Source organism: Nomascus leucogenys, chromosome 18, assembly GCF_006542625.1.
Source record: "Nomascus leucogenys isolate Asia chromosome 18, Asia_NLE_v1, whole genome shotgun sequence".
NCBI classification, from domain to species: domain Eukaryota; kingdom Metazoa; phylum Chordata; class Mammalia; order Primates; family Hylobatidae; genus Nomascus; species Nomascus leucogenys.
Window position 1 is genome coordinate 71,430,933 of NC_044398.1, and position 9,820 is coordinate 71,440,752.

A 9,820-nucleotide genomic window follows, 5' to 3' on the forward strand; every position below is an offset into this window, starting at 1 on the left:
CATTTTCCATCTAGATGTTATCTCATTAACCTTCCTGGTGTCCCAGGGAGGCATGTGCTACATGCAATGTTGCTGAGCCTCTATCACTCTAGGAAAAGGTAGTCCGTTCTCTAGTCACCTCAGGATGAAGGCCTTTGGCTCTGCAGCTATTTTGCCAGGTCCTAGGTGCTTTTAAAGGAAATAGCTTGGGTGCAGGTGGCAAATGCTTTCTTTTGCTATTTTCTGAATGCAGGTATTTAGAAGTCAATTATTGCTATAAAAAGGGGGCATTTACTTCTCTATAATGATACTGAGTAATAGATAAATGCTTTCTTTATGTCTGGCATTTAATCCTTATAACAATGTGGGAAGTAGGTATTTTTACCCTTATTTTATGGGAAACAGGCACTTAGAGATGAAATACCTTGCTCAAAGACACACTGGTATTAGGTGGCAGCATACGGTTTGTTATGAGGTCTGGGTGACTTCTAAGCCAAGACTTGAGGTGCCAGCATCCTACTTACAGGGTTGTTCTATGCTGTGACCTCATGAGCTAAGGGAATAACACAGCCTCACTGGCACCACCTAAATCCATAGTCTTCCTCACTGCCCACTGCAAGCCTCAAAGCAGGTAGGGGGCAGGGGTTGTAAAGGGAAGGGATGGACAGCCTGGGACCCCAGACTCAGCTTCCCTAAAGTTGCTCATCCAATGTGGAGAAGATCTTTTGAATGCCTCTAATGCGGAGAGGTGTTTCAAGGCTCTTTGTGCTGTCAGGGCAGGGAGCCTGTGCCCTCGTGCCACAGAGAATCAGGTGGGGCATGGTGGGATTCTCAGAAACAAGGCGAAAGAAAAAGAGGACAGAAGCTGGAGAATCCATGCTAAAGAAGAGGAGCAGGGGACTGGAGGGCATCAGCTCACACTGTTCAGTAAATGCTGTGATAGAAATGTGCCTGGTGTGGCAAAAAGAGGACTTGCTGATTTGTGAAAGAGTGCTATGTTTCAATATGTGGAGGCTGCATTTTAAGAGCCATCCTACAAATTTTAGAAGGAAAAGAAATGTCCCAGGGGCAATCTCAATCAAATGAAGTGGTGTATGCTTAATCAAATCAACAAGAATGGAACTTTTCAGAGGTTTTAGGATGCCTTTATTGTATTTACATTAGCCTCTGGGGTTAATGAGAAAGTCTTGCTAATAATAGTTTTTATATAAAATTGGTTGTAACATAAAAAGAAAAAATTTGGTTGTAAGAGGAGAGGTAGTTATCACTCAGGTTAATGATGACTCAGTGCCATAATTTCACAGCTAGTAAAATCAACTTGCAGTAGCATTTGAGTCGTTCCTTTAATCCGGGTCTTGGACACAGGAACCAGTGGCCGTGAAGCAGAGCTGCTCCACACCGGGCTGCTTGGTGACTTGCATACCGTGTATAGAGTTTTTACATGGTCAGAGAGACTGACCGTAGCCAATACTCATTTTTACATTCTTCCATGGAAAAGTGGATTCAGATTAGGATCAGCCCTACTAATAAGCACCCCAGACATAATCAGCCACCTTCCCTGAGGCTACATTTCTCATACAATGTCCTTGTTCTGGGTATGTGACTAATCACAAAGCTCTGATAAAGTAGTGTGTGTTTAGCGTAAATTATAAACTGGATGTTGGGCTGATATTTTGGCCTGATAGAGCTAAAACAGGTATTTCCAGCTTTGTCAGATCAAACTTATCACCTAATGGATACTTTCGGAAGTCTGTAGCTGATTCCTCATCTACTTAAGTTGCAGTAGCTTCTCTTCTCCAGATGAGCATAAGATTACAAACTTCAAGTAGCCATTTGGTTATTCCCATTGCCATTAAGTAGGTGAATAATAAACTGCTCAAGGACTCATACTTGCCCTTTCTTGTCCTCTTCCAAAGGGACAGACTCTCACTCTCAGTAGCCCGTGTCAGTATTTGATCATTCTTACAGGCAAATTCTCCCTTAAATCCAGCCAGAGTCTCTCCTGCTTTAATTCCATTTCCTCTTTCACTTAGGTCTTCAGAAGTCTTGTAGAATAACAGTTTGACACCCCTCCCATAAAACTCTCCAGGAGCTTGGAAACAGCAACCAAGTTCTTTCATAGGCTTCTCTACCATAAGGCAAAACTTCTGATTCCTTTTTGTTTTTTTTTTTTGACAGAGTCTCATTCTGTTACCCAAGCTGAGTGTAGTGGCATGATTTTCTATTTCATCAACTTTAGATAAGCCATAAGAATACTGCAGCCTCCACCTCCCCAGTTCAAGCAATCCTCCCACTTCAGCCTCCCGAGTAGCTGGTACTAGAGACACATGCCACCACGCCAGGCTAATTTTTTTATTTATTAAAAAAATTTTTTTTGGTAGAGACGGAGTCTAGCTACGTTGCCCAGGCTACTGTCTAACTCCTGGACTCAAGTGATCCTCCCTGCTCAGCTTCCCAAAGTGCTGGGATTACAAGCGTGAACCACTGCACCCAGCAACCTCAGATTCCTTTTAACTTTCTAGTTGCATTCTGTTCCTCCTAGTACAGGACTCCTGAATCCTCTCTGGGTTTCCCCCATCTTTATTAAAGTGAATAGGATTCAACTAAGGATTAATTATCTCTCAAAATGGAAGCCTCAGGCAGAGTGGCTCCAGCCCAAGCAAACGACCAAGGCTCTCTCTACAGTCTGTAGTAAGTTGGGGATGTCCCCCACTCATGGTGCAAGACGTCTGTCTGCAACAGTTCCAGACATCCCATGCAATACAACAATGCCCAGTGAAAAGAGAGGGTCTCCTCCTATGAGTCTCTCTGTACTATAAGAAAAGCCTTTTCCCAAAGCTCCCTAGGTGGCTTACAGTCAGACCTCCTTGGCTAAGATTGGGCCACAGGCCAAGGGCATGAGCCTGCCAAGACTGCCTGGACTAATAACCCTTCATGTCCCCACCCAGCCTGGCAAGGGGAGTTGTTTCCTGAGCACATGGCCTTCAAACAAAATCAAGGCTCCACAAGCAAGGTGGAGAAGGGCGAGAAGGGGCAGTGTGGCTAAGTGGCAGTCAGCTGTCTTTGTCACAGGTGAGCAAAAACGGGGCCCAAATGATTCTCCATATAGTTCAAAATAGTAACAATAACACAACAAAACAAGCAATTACTGACAGTCCACTAAGTACCAGGTATTGTGAGATCTAGCAGGTTCACAAAGATAAACAAGATGTGGTCTTTGACCTGCAGAGTTAGCAATCAAGTTTGGGAGAAGATACATCCCGTATAATTCCAAAACTGTATAGTGAATGATAAAACAGGCATGCATAGCGTGTTCTGGAAACACAGCGAATGGAGGCTGGCTGGACTGGCTGTAAGTGCTGAGAATGAGTTAGCTTAAGAAAAACAAGACTTGGGAAGAACTATGAGTTATGTGACTTCTGATTTTCTAATCTTTGTGTAGTATTTTATGGGTTTTTTTTTTTTTTTTTTGAGACAGAGTCTCACCTGTCGCCCAGGCTGGAGTGCAGCGGCGCAATCTCGGCTCACTGCAAGCTCCGCCTCCCGGGTTCACGCCATTCTCCTGCCTCAGCCTCCTGAGTAGCTGGGACTACAGGCACCCACCACCACTCCTGGCTAATTTTTTGTATTTTTAGTAGAGATGGGGTTTCACCGTGTTAGCCAGGATGGTCTCGATCTCCTGACCTCATGATCCACCTGCCTCAGTTTCCCAAAGTGCTGGGATTACAGGCAGTATTTTATGTTTTATTATTATGGCTCATCTAAAGTTGGTGAAATAGAAAATCCTTTCAAGCCTTGAGGGTGGTGTGAATTTCAAGGGTCATTTCCTATGAGTTCATTTTTTCATATTTTGTGTCTGGATGAAATCCATTTTATGATGAGTGAATTCCATGTTTAAACAAGGAAGCCACTCATCCAGTAGGAAAATGTGTGAAGGAGAAAATGAATGCAGGCTTGATCATCATGATGTCACTGGCTCTGTAAATGGGCTTGTTTAAGTATTATGAGAAAACTTCAGTAATTTGGACTGAGGGGGAATCAGTCTGAATGAGTGAAAGTCATTTGGAATTATTAAAACACAGTTTTCATTACTTTTATTTAGGTCTAGTTTAAGTTAAAATTGGATGACAGAGTTGCTAATGAGGAATGTGTATTAAATTGTTAAGAATGATTTCCTTAGCAAATTCACCATCTCCCTAAAAGTGCTCCTCAGATGGTAAGGGACACTAGAAAACAAGTTATTCTTTTCTCCTGTATCTTTCTTTTTCCAAGTTTTTACAAGATTTATACTTCACTAGGAAAATTTGCTTTAACAAATATAAACTTTAGCCTGGTCTCTGTGGAGTTTATTATAGAATTAGGAAAACATAAAAAGTAATTGCTTTTTAAAATCTTAGTTACAGAACTGGAGTTCTGTGTCGATGCTCTCACATAAGAATACAAACCATTTTTTATAAATCAATAAGAAAAAGATAAACATTGCAATAGACACACAGGCGGAAGTCATGAACAGGCAATTCAAGGCAACAAATCATATAAAATAGATTTCTTAATAATCAAATAAATGAAAGTTAAAACAAAATATCACCTATCAAATTGGCAAAGGTTTTTGTACAACATAAATAAAGTGCTTGTGCCCACGGCTGACGAGAGTATGGAGGAATGAACACCAAAATTTTATTCTGTATACAGAGATGTATGTATAAGGATGTTTGTTCTAGCACAAAAGTTTAAAATAAAATGTCCATTAATAGAGAACTGGTTAAATAATGGTGTAGTCACGTAAGGGAATACTATGCATCTGTTAAAAGGAATTAGGTGTGTCTCTATTCTTTAAAATTTTAAGATGTATTACATAAACAAACCAAGGGACAGAGCAGAATAAAAGTTATCTGTGTGTACATATTCAGAGATATCAGTAATTATGTTTTCTGGAAGGACATATGATAAACTATTACAGGAGTTACAGTGATTACTTCAAGAAAAGAACTATAAGTAAATGATGGAAGATTTCTACTTTTCATTTTAAACCTTTCTGTATGATTTGATTCTGTGCAAGGACTGCTTTATTTTAAAACATGAAATGTTTTTATAGAAAAGAAAAATAGGTTACATCTTTGTAGTTAGTTGACATGGAAAATATCTACAATATAAGAAGAGAAAGAGCTGGTGCAGAATGACCAGAATGTTATGACGTTCCATTATGTTAATGATTTTATTTATATATAAATATAGATGCAGACCAATATAATGTTTGTATTAAAAAACCTGGAAGGGCTGGGCGTGGTGGCTCATGCCTGTAATCCCAGCACTTTGGGAGGCCAAGGCAGGTGGATCACTTGAGGTCAGGAGTTCGAGACGAGCCTGGCTAACATGGTGAAACCCTGTCTCTACTGAAAATACAAATATTAGCCTGGCATGGTGGCATGTGCCTGTAATTCCAGCTATTCGGGAGGCTGAGGCATGAGAATCACTTGGACCCAGGAGGCAGAGATTACAGTGAGCTGAGATGGAGCCACTGAACTCCAGCCTGGGTGATAGAGCAAGACTCTGTCTCAAAACAAAACAAAACAAAACAAAACAAAACAAGAAAAGCCTGGAAAGATATATCTAAACTATCATTGTGGCTGACCCTTAGACAGAGGTGGAAAAGTGTTGAGATTGCAGAAACATTTACTTTCTCTGTACTCATTAATTTTGTATAGTGGGCTGGGCACTGTGGCTCAGGTATAAAATGAAAAGTAGAAATCTTCCATCATTTACTTCTAGTTCTTTTTAGAGGTAATCACTGTAACTCCTGTAATAGTTTATCATATGTCCTTCCAGAAAACATAATTACTAATGTCTCTGAATATGTACACACAGATAACTTTTATTCTGCTCTTTCCCTTGGTTTGTTTATGTAATACATCTTAAAATTTTAAAGAATAGAGACATACCTAATTCCTTTTAACAGATGCACAGTATTCCCTTACGTGACTACACCATTATTTAACCAGTTCTTTATTAGTCCCAGCCCTTTGGGAGGCCGAGGCAGGTGGATCGCTTGAGCTCAAGAGTTTGAGGCCAGCCTGGGCAACATAGTGAAATCCTGTTTCAATTAAAAAAAAAAAAATTACTGAGCTAATTTTGAACACTGCTAGTAAATTATCAGAAAGGAAAACATAAATTTTTCTGACTGGGAGGAAAACTCAGAGAAGAAAGATTACCCAGCCCTCCCGTGCCTGCTCCCATTTGCATGAAGCACTCCTGTCTGCCCTATGCAAAAACAAGGCTTGGTCTCCATCTCTCACCTGGCTCTTCCAGGCTTACTCTCACTCATTTCCCTTTTAAATCCCACCTGCAGGGAAGCCTTTACAGTTCAGAGTGGGATAGGTAAGAAATCTCTCCTAGGATCCAGTTTACCTACCCGAGTCTTACCCAACTAGAAAAACTGGAAAATAAAAATCAAAAACAGAATGTTCAAACAGGACGCTGAAAACTAGCCTAACCTGTAAATGAAATCAGCACCTTTTAGAGCACCATGGATTGGTAAGAGGAGCCAGCAGCCAGCGGAAATGAAAGGAACCCTGGGCTGGAGAAGCAGGCCCTGGCACTCCCAGGGACCATCTGTGAGGTCCCTCCACTCTTTGAGCCTCCTCCTTTTTCTCATTTGCTCATCATATCTATTTCTCTTAACTGTAGAGGCTGCTATGAGAATCTGTGGGGGCAGAAAGTATGCTATGAAAATGAAAGATGATTAACCAATGTGTAAGCCCTGGAGGGTAAGGCTTGAATCATGGGTTCGTTATGAATATTGCCTAGGAAATCAGGAGAACCCAAAATGTTCATTAACCCTAATACGCTCTAACATTATTAAGAAACTGCTATGACAACCCAATTCTAAAAATTCTTTTCAATTACTTTTCATATCAAGATCTCAAAAACCCTTAAATGTCACTTTAAGGTTTACATCATGACTGTACAATAATAGGTGTGAATGCTACTGGGCAACCAATTTATCCCTGTTGACATATTAATACATGTTCCAGCATCTCCCCTCCTTCATAGATAATGAAAAGTTGTTGGTTTTTTTTGTTGTTGTTGTTACTGGTGAGAGCCACTATTACAGTAAAAAATAAAATAAAATAAAATCAATTTTTTAAAGGCAGCTCAGATGTGTCCCAGTGCTGAAATCTCAGTTGAAAGTCTAAATCAGATTCCCAGTTTGCTGGGGAAACCAGAAGAGGCTTGAGCAGACACACACCAGGGGAAGTGGCCGAGCAGAAGTTCCTAAAGCTCAGGCCACTATTAACCTCTCAAGCAGTTCTTCTTTGCCATTTGTTTGAATCTCATTCATTATTGCTCTAGTTACAGAACATTCCTTGTGCTGATTCACAAAACAAGATAATGTTTTGTAAGTTGAGAAAATATTTAAATAACAAGGTAGATGATGGTTATGTGCAGAATTGTGTTCCCCCAAAAAAGATATATTGCAGTCCTAACTCCCATCAGTTCTAACTTCCATACCTCAGAATGTGGTCTTATTTGGAAACAGGGTCTTCGCACATTTAACCGAGTTCAAGTGAGGTCATTAGGGTGGGCCCTAATCTAATAAGACTGGTGTCCTTACGAAAAAGGGAAATTTGGATACTCTTAACAATAGTTCTTAACAATGATCAGAAAGTGGAGTAAGAGTAAAACCTCAGCTGATTTCAGTGCGGGATGTTTGTGTGACGACATACATAACAGGAGCTCATGGCTTCTCCATTGCAGGGGTGGGTTTTTACTGAAAACACTCAGCCTGGAGGTGGTTTCCTTCCTGCAGAGTGCAGCGAGCCGGTTAAACCCCTCCTTCAGCAGCAGGGCAGAGGGGAGAGGCCCACAGCCCTGCCCATGCCAGCAGGGAGGGTGCTATCCTAAGCTAGACCATTGCTTGGCTCTGTGCAGGAGCTAGCACTGTGCACAGCTGCTCAAGCCCTATCTGTCACCCAGTAGAGACAAAGACAGTGACACAGCTCCTCAAAGGGGATGAGAGTTCTAAGCCCAGCAGCCAGGCAGTGACCCTTCTATGCCAGCCCTGGAAGGTACGAATCCGAGGCCAGTGACGTCTGAAACCAACAGAAACAGAAAAACTCAAGAATATCAGTAACTGGATCCCATCTGGCCATGGATTTTTTTCTTGTGTTTTATTTTTGTTTCTTCTTTTTGTTTTATTTTATTTCAAAACTTCTTTAGAGAGTAAAAATGAGCACTAAAACTAGAGCCCCAGCACATAATTTTTGCTTATATTTGTGGGAATATAATTTATTCCTAACTCTGTGTCTGTGTGTGTGTGTGTGTGTGTGTGTGTGTGTGTGTGTGTGTATCGTTCTATTATATGGAATCAGTTTTTAGCTCATCCTTTTGTTATCTGTTGGAAGCCAGGAAATAAAAACAAAAATAAGCAGATATTGTTGAAGAGAGGACCCACGTGGACCAAGAAGTCCCCACATGATGGCAGCCCTGAGTGGGCAGAGCCTGAGTCCTGGAAGCTGCCTTAGCAGGAAGGTGCAGCCCTTGCTCAGACCCACCCTCAATCAGTGCAGTGTCAGACACAAGCCTCAGGACCGAGCCTTTGCTGTCCTTCCTTCAGCGACTCCTAAGACCCAGCTCCGCTCCCTTTTGCCTAAAGAATAGGCCAGGGTAGGAGGGAAGGGGTGACTGACATCACACAGGATGCTAGAAAATAATGTTATTAACTTGAGGTAATTTCCCCTGTTCACGTCACCTTAGAAAAAGGCCTTCTTTTGTCAAAATTAAAACCATTTACAAAAGTGCAGGTTTGTTGTTGTTTTGAAGAATGTGAACAGTTAGGTGTTTTCCCTGGGACTCAGTTTCAAAATCAACAAACGGACACCTGCCTGAAAAAGGAAAAAACGGAGTCAGCAATGTCATCAACCTTCCTCAGCAGCACTCTAGGTGAGAGGAGCCACTCCTGGGTCCCACTGTCCCCAAACAGGGACTGCACGGTGCTTCAGAAGCCACCCAGGCATGGGAGGGAAAGCAGGAAAGGTCAAGTTGTTTGTACATTTGGTCTTCTTACTATGACTGGGCTGGTAAAATTGTTTTTCTGAGAGCTCCTTGTTCATCTGGCTTTTAAATACTTATTATGCTTTTTTTTTTTCTGAAGGGTGAGAGAGAAGCAAAATTTCCACAGTGTGAACTGTCATGGATTTTTCCTGTGCAGTACAATCAAGAGTGACAGCAAGGTGGTTCTAAAACATGTGATTTATTTATAAACATATCTGGAAATATTTTTAAAATTAAAAAATGCCAAGGGTGAGGCTGGGTCATAGGCAACCATGAGAAGTAAGATGTTTGTTCTGGAGGCCGGTGTTAGCACTCTTTCACGAGTAGTTTTAGAGCAATCAAGGGTCAAGTGGAAACATTCTGACTATACTGCCCTGCAGTTTTGTTTCAAGAGCGTCTGGATCCCAGTTCCGGGGAAGCTGATTTGAGTTGCTCTGTGCTTGAAATACAACCTTGTTCTGTAGAGTTCCCAAGACGAACGCTGAGTGGGTAGTATTTAAAGAACAGCTTGGCAGTCCCTGTGCCCTGAGCCCTCACCTTTATTTCCTCCTTCTCCCTTCCTTTGTGCTGCGTCTTTCCCTTGCAAGGACGCACGCAGACAGAGCAGGAGGCCAGCAGAGGATGGGGAAGTCGTTAACGCGACTAGCACGCCCTTCCCAGGTTCACTCTGCCACCTTTCTATTCTTTCCAGTCTAGTCTCACTACTCCATTCTAGTTGGGAGTGTTTCTTCAGTTGCTTTAAGTAGGGGTGGGGAGAGGATGTTTGGTCAAAGGGCATCGAGATGGGAAC